Below are 15,398 nucleotides of genomic sequence, written 5' to 3' on the forward strand. Positions count from 1 at the left end.
CCACTCAGAGCTTTGTAGGTAAGGAGGAGGATTTTTAATAAAATTCTGGATTTTAAAGGGAGCCAGTGCAAAGAAGCTAAAACGGGAGAAATATGATCCCACGTCAGTACACGTGCAGCAGCATTCTGCACCAGTTGGAGAGACTTCAGAGACTTGTTGGGGCAGTCGGATAATAGGGATTTACAGTAATCCAGCCTAGAAGTAACAAAAGTGTGCACTCATTTTCAGCGTCTGTTTGAGACAAGATATGTCTAATTTTTGCAATGTTAGGCAAGTGAAATTAAGTAGTCCTTGAAGTTTGTTTTATATGGGAGGCAAAAGATAAATCTTGATCGAATATAATTCTTGAGGTTCCTTACAGCTGTGCTAGAGGCCAAGGTAATGCCATCTAAAGAAATTATATCCTTAGAGAATGAGTTTCTGAGGTTGTGATCAAGAACAATAACTTCAGTTTTGTTGAATTTAACATCAGGAAATTGCAGCTCATCCAGGCTTTTATGTCTTGAAAGCATGCTTGTAGTCTAGATAACTGATCAGATCATCTGGCTTCATAGATAGATACAGTTGTGTATCATTAGCATAACAATGGTGATTTTCTTAGTGATTTATTAAAACCGTAAAACTTTTGTGCAGACCTGTGATAACTTTGAATCACCAATGGGTTGAGAATTGATACACCACATTTGAAGTCGATTGGATTAATCCTGTAGGACGAGATGGAAAAAGTACGAGGCCCGAAATCGCCAAAAATGAGCACAAAATTCAAAATGACCAACTTCCTGCTGGTTTTGGGGGGTGGGTCCAAGAGGCTTTTCTGTGCGTCTGGGCATGATACATAAGTGTATTTCTGAATTTCGTAATTGTAGGTGAAACCAGCCATTGGGCCGACACGTTAAGGGGCGCTGTAGAGCCATTTTGCCGTGGCCATTTCCAAAACCACCAAAATCTGAAATTTTTTGCCAGGCCGGAAAGCGTACCAAGATTCATGAGTTTTTGGGCATGTTTAGGCCTCCAGAAACACAATTAATTGGAAAGAAAAATAGTAATAATTCCTTGCATTCCAAGAGGGTCCTCGCACCGGTCGGTGCTTGGTAAAAATCATTTTACATGCGCAAGGAAATATTCTTGTTTGGTCCGGACTCAAAAAATCACATCATCATTTGTACCTTTTTTGCTGTTTTTTTTAAAAATGAAATGCAAAAATTACCATTACCACTAAAATTGCAACTCGTATCAAAATATATCAGAGTAATCATAAACAAGTCATACCATATTATGACTTTTTTATGCTACTTTGGACAACATACTATACAATGACTTTTTTATGCTGTTTTGGACGACATAGTATAGTGTAACTTTTTCATGCTATTTTTGATGACATACTATACTATGACTTTTATGCATTTTTTGATAAAATACTTTAGTATGACTTTTTCAAGCTATTTTGGGATGACATATTATAGCATGACTTTTTAATGCATTTTTGGACATAGAATAGTATGGCTTATGCTATTTAGGAAACATACTATAATATGACTTTTTCATGCTATTTTGGACAGCATTCTATGGTATGAAATTTTTATGATATTTTGGAAGACGTACTATAATATAACTTTTATTTATGCATTTTAGGAAAACATATTGTAGTATGACTTTTTCATGCCATTTTGAACCACCTACTAAAGTATGACTTTTTCACTATTTTGGACAAATAACTATTGTTTGACATTTGAATGGCATACTAAAGTTTGACTTTTTTATGCTATTTTTATGCTATTTTGGTGGTTTTCAGCTGTTTTTTGGACATGTCATATTTTGACATTTTTCAACAAACTATGCTATGATGTTTTTGGTCATTTTTTCGACATGCTATATAATGATGTTGTTGGCCGTTTTTTGACACTCTATATTATGACGGGTCTCAACATGGTACACTGTGTGGTTTTCAGCTGTTGTTTAGACATGTCATATAATGAAATTTTTCGCCATACGACATGACATTTTCGGAAATTTTTTCGACTTGCTAGATTCTGATAATTTTGTCAGTTTTTTCAACGTTCTATACTATGACGTGTCTCTACAAGCTATGATATGTCATTTTTAGCCATTTTTATGACATGTCAAATTGGACTTTTTGAATATAGCATACTATGGCATTTTCGGTCATTTTTTTGACATGCTAAATGATGACATTTTGGGCCTGTGTTTCCACTTTGTATACTATGGCGCGTCTCTACAAGCTATACTAAATGACCAAAAATGCCATCTTATATTATGTCGAAAAATGTGAAATTTTGACATCATAAAAATGGCTAAAAACAACATATTATAGCTTGTAGAGATGCGTTTTGGCATGAACACGAGAAACAAAGGCAAAAACAGGCCAAATATGTCATAGTATAATATGTCAAAAAATGTCAAATTTTGACATCGTAAAATCACTTAAAATGACATATTATAGTGGGAAGAGACGCGTGATAGTATAAAAAGTGGAAACAAAGGCCAAAAAAGTAATACTTTAGCATGTCAAAAAAATGACCAAAAAGCAATAGTATAATATGTCAAAAAATGTGTGGCTAAAAACATGGCTAAAAACGACATAATATAGCTAGGAAAGAAAAAGAAAAAAAAACAGCGGCCAAAAATGTCCATAAACATCATTTAACGTGGAAAAAATTACTGAAATTTCCAAAGTATAGTATGTCGAAGGATGTGTCCCAAAAAGTAGAATGTCCCAAAAATGGCTGAAAACACTGAGGCGAAAAAAACTTAAACTTGCCTGCGAAGACAAGTCATAGTATAGAAAGTTACAAAAAGGGCCGAACACACCATGAATTGGCATGTGGAAAAAATGACAATAAATGCACGACTATAGTAAGGCGAAAATGTCAAAAATTTGACATATCCCAAAAAACAGCTAAAAACAGCTGTAAACAACTTATGATAGCTTGACCAAGACACGCCATAGCATAGAAAGTTGCAAAATTAGCAAAAATACAATACCATAGTTAGGCAAAATTATCATTTGGCATATCCCAAAACAAGCTCAAGACAGCTAGAAAAGGCTTAGAAAAGCCATTAAAGACACGCCATAGCATACAAACATCCAAAAAAGGACTAAAACACCATAAATGTCCAAATCAGAAACAAAAATCCAAGACTATAGTAAGTCCAAAATGTCAAAATTTGACATGTCCCAAAAACAGTTCAAAAAGCCTAGAAACACTTTAGAATATCCTGCTAAGACACGTCGTAGCATAGAAAGTTGCGAAAATTGACAAAAAGATCATAAACTGACATGAGGAAAAAATGACAAAAAAACCAAGACTATAGTAAGGCAAAAATGTCAAAATTTCACATATCTCAAAACCTGCTCAAAATAGCTGGAAACAGCTTAGAATAGCCTGCTAAGACACGCCATAGCATAGAAAGTTGCAAAAATGGACAAAAACACCATGATTTTGCAGGTTGAAAAAATGACTGAAAATCCAAGACTATAGTAAGGCAAAAATGTCAAAATTTGACATATCCCGAAAAACATCTCAAAACAACTGGAAACAGCTTAGGATAGCCTGCTAAAACACGCCATATCAAAGAAAGTTGCAAAAAATTGCCAAAAACACCATAAAATGGCATGTTTAAAAAATGACCGAAAATCCAAGACTATAGTAAGGCAAAAATGTCAAAATTTGACATATCCCAAAAACAACTCAAAACAACTGGAAACAGCTTAGGATAACCTGCTAAAACACGCCAAAGCAAAGAAAGTTGCAAAAATGTCCAAATACACCATAAAATGGCATGTCAAAAAAATGACACAAAATCCAAGACTATAGTAAGGCAAAAATGTCAAAATTTGACATATCCCAAAAACATCTCAAAATAGCTGGAAAAAGCTTAGAATAACCTGCTAAGACACATAATAGCATAGAAAGTTGCGAAAATGGACAAAAACACCATAAACTGATATGTCGAAAAAAAGACCGAAAATCCAAGACTATAGTAAGGCAAAAATGTCAAAATTTGACATATCCCAAAAACATCTCAAAACCCCTGGAAACAGCTAAGGATAGCCTGCTAAGACACGTCATAGCATAGAAAGTTGCGAAAATTGAAAAAAACACCATGATTTTGCAGGTTGAAAAAATGACCGAAAATCCAAGACTATAGTAAGGCAAAAATGTCAAAATTGGACATGTCCCAAAAAAAGCTCAAAATACCTGGAAACAACTTAGAATAGCCTGCTAAGACACGCCATAGCATAGAAAGTTGCAAAAATGGACAAAAACACCATGATTTTGCAGGTTGAAAAAATGGACAAAAACACCTTAAACTGACATGTCGAAAAAATGTCCGAAAATCCAAGACTATAGTAAGGCAAAAATGTCAAAATTTGACATGTCCCAAAAACATCTCAAAATAGCTGGAAACAGCTTAGGATAGCCTGCTAAGACACGCCATAGCAAAGAAAGTTGTAAAAATTGCCAAAAACACCATAAAATGGCATATCGAAAAAATGACCAAAATCCAAGACTATAGTAAGGCAAAAATGTCAAAATTTGACGTCCCAAAAACATCTCAAAATAGCTGGAAACAGCTTAGAATAGCCTGCTAAGACACGTCATAGCATAGAAAGTTGCAAAAATTGACAAAAGCACCATAAATTGGCATGTCGACAAAATGACCAGATGACCAAACACAAATAAAAAGTTGCATAATAATGGCCATAAATGATGCCATAATTTAGAATGGGAAAAAAATTACCAAAAATGCCGTTAAATCGACAAAACGTCAAATTTTGACGTCATGAAAATTGTTGATGACACATTATAGCTTGTAGAGATGCGTCATAATATACAATGTGGCAACGAAGTCCAAAAATGTCATAATTTAGCCTGTCAAAAATAATGCCAAAAAATGCCATAGTATAGTATGTGAAAAACAAAAAGCCAAATTTTGACATGTCATAAAAATGCCTTTAAACGACATGTCACAACTAGTAGATATGTGTCATAGTATACGAAGTGGATGAAAAGGCCAAAAAAAAGTACTTTTGGATGGTTTTTCAGTGTGCTTAATAATTGTGTTTTGCTGTTGTTTCAACATGCTATACTGTGACGTTTCTCCATATGCTATTCTTTGTTGTTTTTAGCGCTCTTTTTTCTTTTACGTGCATTATTTTGACATTTTTTGACACACTATACTATGTCCTTTTTGTTTTTTTTGACTTGCTTTTGTAAAGATGTTTTTGGGCGTATTTCAACATGGTACTTTATGACGAATCTCAACATGCTATTCTCAGTTGTTTTCAGCCTTTTTTTGACATGTCATATTTTGACATTTTTGGACATACCATCCTATGTCGTTTTCGGCCAGCAGAGCACAGCAGAAAATGTACTTCCTGCGGCAGCTGAAGAAATTCAACTTACCAAAGACAATGATGGTGCCCTTCTTCTCCGCCATCGCCAAGTCCATCCTCACCTCCTCCATCACAGTCTGGTACGCTGCAGCCACGGTGAGGGTGAAGAACAGGCTGCGGTGTATCATCCGCACTGCAGAGAGGGTGATTGGCTGCCACCTGCCATCTCTCCATGACCTGTACACCTCCAGGGCCCTGAGGCGTGTAGGTAAAATTATGGCCGACCCTTCTCACCCTGGACGCAGACTTTTCGAGACCATCCCCTCTGGCAAGAGGCTGTGGTCCATCAAGACCAAACCTCACGCCTCAAGGACAGTTTCTTCCCCACCGTCGTCCCTATCATGAACAATACTCTGGCCTTTCCTCCTTCCCCACCGCCTGCATGACACAGACTCTGATCCATCCCCAGAGTCTGAAAACATCATATTAATGTTAGGCTAAATCAGTTTTTATGTGTTACATTAACGCACACTGGGCTGGACTTTCTCCGTTTACAATGCACACTAAAGGTCAGTTGATTTATTTAGACTGATAGATATTTGCACTGTAACTCCAACTTCTACACAACTATACAATCCCTCCATTGTACCTCTTGTACGTACATTTTGTGTTCTTTATATTCTATTTTTTCATTTTAAATTTATACATTTCTTCTATATTATTTTTTATCTTATGTCTAATACTATTTAAATTAACTATTTTTATTCTTCCTTCATGTTAACTGTTTTGCACCAGAACACCAAGTCAAATTCCTTGTATATGTAAATGTACATGGCAGTAAAACCTGATTCTGATTCAGATTTCTCGAACTGCTTTACAATTATGTTTCTTCAGCGTTTTTTCAACATGCTATACTATGACGAATCTTGACATGCTATTCTATGTTGTTTTCAGCCCTTTTTTTAGTCGTATTTTAGTATGGAGTTTACGGTCGTTTTTTCGACACATTAACAATGCTACATTAACAATGTTTTTTGCAGCTTTTTCGACATTCTATACTTTGACATGTCTTGACATGCTATACTATGAGGTTTTCAGCAGTTTTTTGCACATGCCATATTTTGACATATTTTGACATACTACACAATGACGTTTTTGGCCATTTTTCAAAATTCTACACTATGTCAAAAAAGGTTCATTTTAGGTCTTTATCCAGGTTGGTTCTTCCACCTGAGCGGGTGGGGATGGGGAGGGCTGCCATCTGACAGAGGTCAGACAGCGGGGGTGCACCTCTCCTGTCTGACTTCCGTCATATGGCCGTTTTCTCAAGATGCTATACTATGACGAATCTCGACATGCTATTCGATGGCGTTTTCAGCACTTTTTTTGACATGTAAAATTTTGACATTTACAATACTATACTATTTTTTCGACGCACATTAAAATGATTTCTTTTTTACTATACTACTGTTTCAAGCTATTTTGGACCACATACTATAGTATAACTGTTTTATGCATTTTTGGACAACATACTATAGTATAGATTTTTTATGCTATTTTGGTTGACTTACTATACTACAACTTTTTTATGCATTTTTGGACGATAAACTATAGTATCACTTTTTTGTGCTACTTAGGACAACATACTATAGTATGACATTTTCATGCTATTTTGGACAACATACTATGGTTTGACTTTTTTGTGCTATTTTGGATGACATGCCAAAGTATGACATTTTTGTGCAATTTTTGACAAAATACTATGGTATAACTTCTTTGTGCTTCTGTGGACCAAATACTATGGTATGACTTTTTTATGCTATTTTGGGTGACAAAAGATACTGAGACTTTTTTATGCTATTTTGAACACCATGCTATAGAAGGACTTTATTATGCTAGGGAGAGGGAGGAGAGAAGAAGAGAGGAGAGAGGAAGGAGTGGGGAATGAGCAAGAAAGGATGAAAAACTTAAAGTGTGTCTTGAGCTGACTGTATATACACTGGAGTTACTAAAAGTTAAAAGGAAGCCAGGAGGGGGCAGCTGTGACGGACAGGTTTTGGTAAACCGCAGTTCACTGGGAGTAAACCAGCTGTCACAGATGTTACATATGTAGGGATTTGGCTTTAACACTGGACAACCCTTTATGTAGGCCTCACACAAGGGTCACCAATTGTTAAAGTACAGCTATAAGAAATAATTAATGATTATTAAAAATCATTGTTAATTAAAATAATGTGACTTAATTTACATTAAATTGACTTGTGGGGCACCATTCCCGGAAAAGTAACAATCTGGCACTATAACTTTCAATTTGGAACTCTGATTAATAATCAAATCAATAGTTACAACCAAAATTACCACATTAATAGTAAAGGGTGAAGGATTTTGGAGCTCTTGACACAGAAGTTGGCAATTTACCCAATTTAGTACAATATTAAGCAGACAGCAAATATGATTCCACAAACATTTATTTAAAAGGGAAGCAAACAAAACAGACACACAATATATCCTAACTGCTAATATATGCAAGTACATATACAAGTGTAAATGTGTAAATGTGTGTGTGTGAGAGAGAGAGAGAGAGAAAGAGAGAGAGAAAGAGACAAAGAGAAGGTGTGTGTTTATGTGAGCATCAACACACCAAGAGGCAGAAGTGAATTGGCTAACAACAGAAGCCACGAGATGCCAAATTCAAGATGCTGGATTAAAGACGGCCACAGAGTGTAGAAGGCCTTAGCTGACCATGTGGTTGGTCGGACAGAGGAACAAAGAAAAGGCGGGAACTTTAAGTTCCTTCTCTGTGTACTTTTGTTGAGAGCCAACTTCTGAGTCTATGTATATGATCTAATATGTATATAAGGAACCTTGGTTGGTAAAAAGGACGTTGAGTCACATGCAAGACCCTGTCTGTGTGAGGCTAGAACAAACTAAATCGAAACCTACCGATAACCCAACAACAAAGAGATCACAACGACTCCTTCAGTAGCAAACATCAAAACATGGTACACATGATATGATGAAAGACAAGCAAACAGTCTTGCTCAGCCTGTACTTATGTCCTAATGCTATGCCCAGATGTTACTTGCCAATCCAGGAGTGGGAGAAGAGTTCTTTGAGTTGCTGGCTGAAGAAAGGGGGTTCCTGTTCAGTCCTTGCTGTGTCGTTCCAAGGATCCAGGAGGAGGCTGGCCGGTCCTGGTGTCCTTACAGAGATCGCAGTTCAGTGCGATCTCTGTTGTGTTCTCCTTGTGGCTTTAGAGGTTAGCTGTGGCTTTCTAACTTCTGTAAAGTCTCTTTGGGCTTTAAGAGTAGAGCTGAGTCAAGGCTGCAGCTCCTGCTGAGCTTAGGTGTGAGAGTGGGGGAAGGGTGTAGTAGGTCCTCCAGACCTGCAACCTACCCTGGAAAAGGTTTGGGAGCAAGAGCCAGAAGAATAGCAGATTCTTCTCTTCTTGGTTTGGCGACATCCTGGGGGGTCAGCATGGTGAACCAATTATGTCTGGAGATGAGTCAATGGGAAGGGACTAACACTAAGGTGCGAAAGGTGAAGCACCCTGGGAGTTGAGGCACATGGATGTCCCTTTGTTCCAGTAAACAGAGGACATGCAGTCTCAGCCACCATTTTCCATGGAGCTGGACTTACAGGAAATGCCTTCACATGTCCAGTTGCAAGTCCAAGTTGCACAAATGAGCAAATCATCTGTGCAGTCCCTCGAATCCCAACACATGGATGTGCAGTGAGATAGTGTAAGATGAGTGTGTCCCTAACTGCAGCCTGAGAGACAGACAGACAGACAGACAGACAGACAAGACAAGACAGACAAGACAGACAGACCAGGGCATCACTGACACATGTTCTTAAACAGAGAGCCTGTGTCGTGTATTACTGGGCAGATAACAATGAGAGCAAATACATAGCCTAAATAATTATAACACTGATCCTGACATGAATTAGATTTTAAAGAAATATGAAAGCTGCAAGCAGCAATCAAATGGGCCCTTTCACGCAAGTCAAGGGTACTGGCGGGACTCTGACTGAGTTTGGACTCTAGAGTGAGCTATTTGACATGGTGTTGTACTTCCTGTGGCCTTTCCTGTGGAAACTAAAATTCTGCTTCCTTTTCGTGTACATCATTTTTAGACAAAACCATGCAAATGTAATGTAAATCAAAGGAAAATTGTCTTACAAGGTTCACTTCCTGTTGCCAGTAGGTGGCAGTGAGTATGACAGGTAATTGACATGTTGATGTCTTCAGGGCTGCACCCTGATCACACCTGTGAAATCTGAGGCCATTTGTTTCATCCAAAGTGACATTACAATAACTTCCTGTTTGGTAGCAAATTCTGCATTTCCATTGGCAACTGTGTGACGAAAACTCACACTTTTAATAACTTTAGATGTCCAAGGCCTTGAGATGAGACTCGGAAAATTTGAAGTCACTGAGATAAAATCTCTAGGAGGAGTTTGAAATAGAATGACCCCTTAAAATGGCAAAAAAATGCACCAAAATTGAAACTTCAAATCAACATGGTTGACTTCCTGTAGGGTTTAGGGTATGGGTCCAAGATGCTTTCTCGTAGGTCTTGGGGTGTTACACGTCTCCCAAGTTTGGTAGCTCTAGGTGAAACCTATTGCAGGGGCTGCTTTGTTGAAATTTTCTAGGGTGTGCTACAGAGCCCCATTGGCACACGCAAAAATCACATTTGAGCACTACTGATGTGTGTGTCGAGTTTTGTGAGAATTTAAGCTTCCCTAGCTCCTCAAACACAACTTCTTTTTTTATGGTGAATGATGAGTAACCACGGCAATAGCATTTTGATTGAAACTCAAAAGCTTCATATCCTAGAATCATCAAGGTCTTGAGACTATTCTGAAGTGAATTTAAGGTCAATCGTGTTAACCTGCTAAAAGGAGAACATCAAGGTGTAAAAAATGTAACTTGCAGTTACCTGTAGGTGGCGCTATATGTATGATTCAAAATGTTACTGGAGATGTCTTCAGGCATGGACTCTCATCAAATGTGTGAAATTATGTAAAGATCTGACCATCTGGTGTCAGGTTACAACAATTTTCGATTTCATGTCCAAACATTCGCCTGAATGATAGACGATTCAAGACTTACTCAAGGATGAGTTTGGGGCAGTGTGACAGTCTGCTGTCAATCGTCAGGCCTAATCATGGTTGGTAAAATGTCAAAGTAGTGGAGGCTAAAATTTGTTGAGAGATGTCTTGTAGCTTGCATTAGGGCGACATTTAAAGTGGGTGTGCGTGGAAGAAATTTAGCTTCAGGGCTTTCTGGCAGAGAGCCCCATGGGCAGAAACCTTTTTTCTTTTAACCCAAACCATAATCCCTTCTTTATACCTCACCAAGAAAGGGCAAACCTTTCCAAACAGCAAAATGAGTTACTGTTAGCTCCATACAACCCATGAACTGCATAAGCTACCACTTGTCATCATCCTTAACAGAGAAAGCCTGCCTCTCAATTCAACTGAATGGACAATGGAAAAAACACCAGTGACAATAAGCGCTTTTCTGCCCTGAGTTATTCACTTTAATTTGACGCATTCAAGATGCTTCTGCAAGAAGGTATGATGCATAGAGCGGAAAAAATACAAGACAAAAGACGCAACACAAAAACAATGGGCAAAACACTCCACTGTCATTGAAAACAATCACAAAAAGCTACTCCAGGCTGCTAACATGTGCCGTCTGTGACAAGGGCCTACATATTAGACTTAAATTTGTCAAGTGGTCAGAAACCCAACACCTAATGTATCTTAATGTTGCTCTGCATCCGCTGGATATGTAAATATGGCTAAAGTGTTAGCAAACAATTGCCTAACAAATGCTTCAGTTGCCCATGGCTGGTCATTAGGGAAGTTAATGCAAATTAATAATATGCTTTATTGTCTTGGACTTCTGTCTTAGAAGACAAGCCACTGAATTTGAAAAGTTGAAGTTGTGTGTTTTTTGGATTGTGGGGCTTTTTAAAGCATTGTCTCACTGCTGTCAAAGAGCAGATTCATAGATATGCCAAGTTACAACATAACCATAAAAAAGTTATTTAAAGAAAAAAAAATTAACATGTCAGCTTTTGTTCACCCAACAAATGAGATGCAATATCCCAGACATTTCTCTTTGACACTTCACAAAGGCCCATCACTAAAACCAGCTGACATAATCCAAACCAGTAATGAACATGAGTAATGCCCCAGCTTCAGACTGTCAAAACTCTACAGTCTGTAACTAAGTGTGGGGAGATTGAGTAATACTATGATGTGGTGACAAAGAACTAATGGTCACAGTGTAGTGAGGGATGTGGAGAGCTTGCCATACCTCATGAGCAATGTCAAAAGTACAAGATCTAAGATAGTGAGTGTACATGTGTTTGCATCATTGAGCTTGTCAGCGTTTTACTTCATTGCCACATTATTAAAAATTTCTGTCATTTTTAGAACTCCTTTTGAGTACTTATTAGACTGGCTATAGGAACAATCACAGGTCCTCCAACAGTCCTATGTCCCCTGTGTGTGTGTGTGTGTGCAAGCCTGAGTCCTGCTTTCTTAATTACTCACACAGGATGAGGCCAAAAATGTAAATGTAATCAGGCTGCACATTACAGTGACTTGTGCATGAATATAAAGACCTTGGCAACGTGTTTAAAAACCATTAATAGAATTCGCGAGCACACACTTTGTCAACATCGCACTCCAGTGTGAAGACAAATTAATGAAAGTGAAGTATATTTTTCCAGACGACATATCAAGTTTCTCTCTTCATACAGTTACACTGCCAACAAACGTGATAATCAACATACGTATACGGTGCTTTCTTACCCAGAACATTACCCTATGCCCTGTTGGAAATAATGTGTGCACAGATGAAAAGGATGCAATGGTAATATTTACTTGTTGCCATGGCAGCGGTGAAATATACAATATATAACTGTCTTTATAAAAGTAGGCCAGTGGAAAAAATATAAGTGTTGAATAACGAAATGTAATTTTGTGTTAAAAGCTGGGAGGTTATTTATGATGCATGGGCATCGATTTTTCACCTTTTTGGTGTGTTTTGCAGAATTGTATCTGTGCTGTTTCCTCTGACAAAGGCTGATATCCGGAGCAGAAGTGACACTGTGCATGAGCTCATGGAGATATGCATTACAAATATGAAATACTGCTTAAATGAAGCACTGCTCTCAAGGCTATCACCCCTCTCAGTAGGGCAATAAAAAACAAGCACACTGTGTGGTATACTACTTGACATCATTCTCTTCAGCCAGCTTGACAATATTTCCTGCACACGTAAGGGAACAACTTGCCAAGAACATCAATGAGTTTGGACCAGTGTTTACCCTTTACAGCCCTGCATAAGTCTTCATATGGATGTCTGTAGAATATGCAGCCAATGATATCATCACTAACTGTTCCTGGGACACCCGCGCTCAGCCAACCACCCACAATGCTCCCTCTTCCTAATAATTGCTGTCAGGAAGTCACCAGCCTGTCGATATCTGGGATCACACTTTCATGTGTTCTAAACATGTTGGCTGGAATGTAGCTGTTGTGCGAGTGCATGCGCCTGCTTGACTTTTAATGTGGGCCAGACGCTGACTTCATCGCCACAGCGCTTACCACAGTAGTTCCATCCATCCTGCTTCCCAATCCGCCCGCCAAGCCCTGCTTCCTACCATTACTCCAAGGGTTTGCAGATGAGGGGAAAAAGGGACGAGTATCAAATCCTAACATTTTGTAGCTACGGGTGGAAAGAGGTAAAAGAGACCACCACATGCTGAAAAAGAGAGAGCCCGCACAGTTTTTTGGTTGCATTCCACACAAAGTCTCAAAGCTACTGTTTTGGGTTCGATTCTGTGGTTAATATCATTCACATCAGCCCAGGCACCACTGAACAACTACAGACGCCAGATTTGCTTGTTTCTTGCACAAATTTTTTCCAAGAAAAATGACTCTCCAGGCTAAAAGGCATAAAAACTATTACATAAGCGTAATATAAATCAATCATAGCAAAATGGTAGCAGTGGGTAAATGCAAATATTGAACCACAAATATTCATTATTCAGTTACCACTATGCAAAGTGGGTATTATATCAAATCTACATTTGGTAACTTTTATAAAAAATAATTTTTATCACATCTGGTGGAACTGTTACTATATCCTATCAGTTGTACATGAGGCAGTTTGTAAAAAAAAATAATCATGTTTCTTCTGATGACATTTAAAAGAATCCACTGTGTGAACGTAAACAACCAATCAGTGCCGAGACGTCTCTAGTGCAGCTGTCAATCACTGCTTGTGAATCTGTTACTGCCTATTTCTCCCTCAAATGTTTTCAGAAACATATTTTCGTGTACTATTTAGCTTTAAAATAAAGAAAGTTGATCTCGTTGGTTCGACTGTCAGAACGGCTGTCAGAGCAAATGTTCTAATTTTTCGACAGCTAAACAGTATACTAAATGCTTCTGAAAACATTTTAAGAGAGAATTAGGCAATGCAGTCACAGAATCTTAATTCGTATTTGATCAGTGCTGCCTAGTTTGACCACAGTCAGTGAGCAGTGACTGACAACTTCGACATCTGAGCACTGATTGGATGTTTTCATTCAGATGTGGGAGGTTTTATCTCATGCCACTAGGAGTACTATAAGGCAGAGGAACTTCACTTTCTCATGTCTCACGTACTACTGTCAGGATAATGACAGTTTCAAAAAAACTATTTATTTTTTATAAAAGTTACCAACTACAACTTTAACTAACCATAATAGCAATTAACACAATTAATGTTGCTATAATCACTCTCACAGATCTTCATTCAGCAGCAGAAGGCAGCTTTTCTCAGCAACGCGGTCTTAAAACAGACTGTACACTCAGCACAAAACAGCACACATAGGGGAGCATTTAGCAGCTAAAGAGCCACATATATCCCCGAGGAGGTGGTTGAGAACAAATGAGAGTTAAATGGAAAGTGAATATTGGACCTGGCCAGGCACACCAAACCAAATAAATGTAATGATGCTCCATGTCTGTTAGATGTGGAAATTAGTGACAATTTTAACATATAAATAGAAAGTGTGACATGTCGCTGTTGTGTTTATAGCTTCTTTCCGCTGCCCCTACATGACCAATAAATCTCTTAATGCAAGTTTAAATTAATAAATTGCTCCTCGTAATATGAGTATTGCATCAACATCTCTTCAACTTTCCCCTCCACCCCCATTATTAACATTCAACAGAGGAAGCAAGTTTGCTGCCCCCTCAGGATATTTGGTGCCTGCTCCATTAGTGAAGCCAAAGCTTCCATTTTCCAGACCTGCAGTTGTTCACTAATCACTCTGCTGAGATTTACTGCCCCGTTGGACAGGTAATTGTCAATCCTGCTCCAGTGATTACTCTCAGACTCAACCCATGCTGTGTAGGACTGGCGGTAAGGATGTACTTTCTCACGCCAAAGCTGGAGCACCTTAGGCTATCTACAAAAATACCACTGCAGTAAATAGCCACATGCTACAGCCCAATTCAAAGTAAGACCACCATGTTCTGCAGGTAAACTGTTATGTCTGCATATAAATCTATTTGGTGGGTTCTGTGTTATAAAATGTACAATCTGAGAATTTTTAGTAAATACTATTAAAATGTGTTTCAGGTACTCAGCTTAAAAGACTGAACATTGGTCCATGTATGTAAGACAGGGACAAGATGGAAACCATGCTCAAAACTTGAAAACAGGGACACCAAACCACACTTGCGTTTCCTGTTTGCAACCAGATGCCCCTCTAGCCTCTGTCTGTAATCACACACTTGTAAAATGACTTTTTAAGTTCAAGTTGTTCGTTTTGAGTGTTTTCGACAGCTGTTCTTCAATCTGCAGACGTTTACGTGACGAGCGTTTCTCAACCTCAAGATAAGCCTCAATACGCAAATACCTTCGGTACATCAAAACCAGCAAGTCCTAACTGGCTGGGTGCAACACTCCTGACACTTCATTCGCAGGCCTGGAATGGGATGAGATGGAAATATCATGGTC

Source organism: Plectropomus leopardus, chromosome 6, assembly GCF_008729295.1.
Source record: "Plectropomus leopardus isolate mb chromosome 6, YSFRI_Pleo_2.0, whole genome shotgun sequence".
In the NCBI taxonomy this organism is placed as follows: domain Eukaryota; kingdom Metazoa; phylum Chordata; class Actinopteri; order Perciformes; family Serranidae; genus Plectropomus; species Plectropomus leopardus.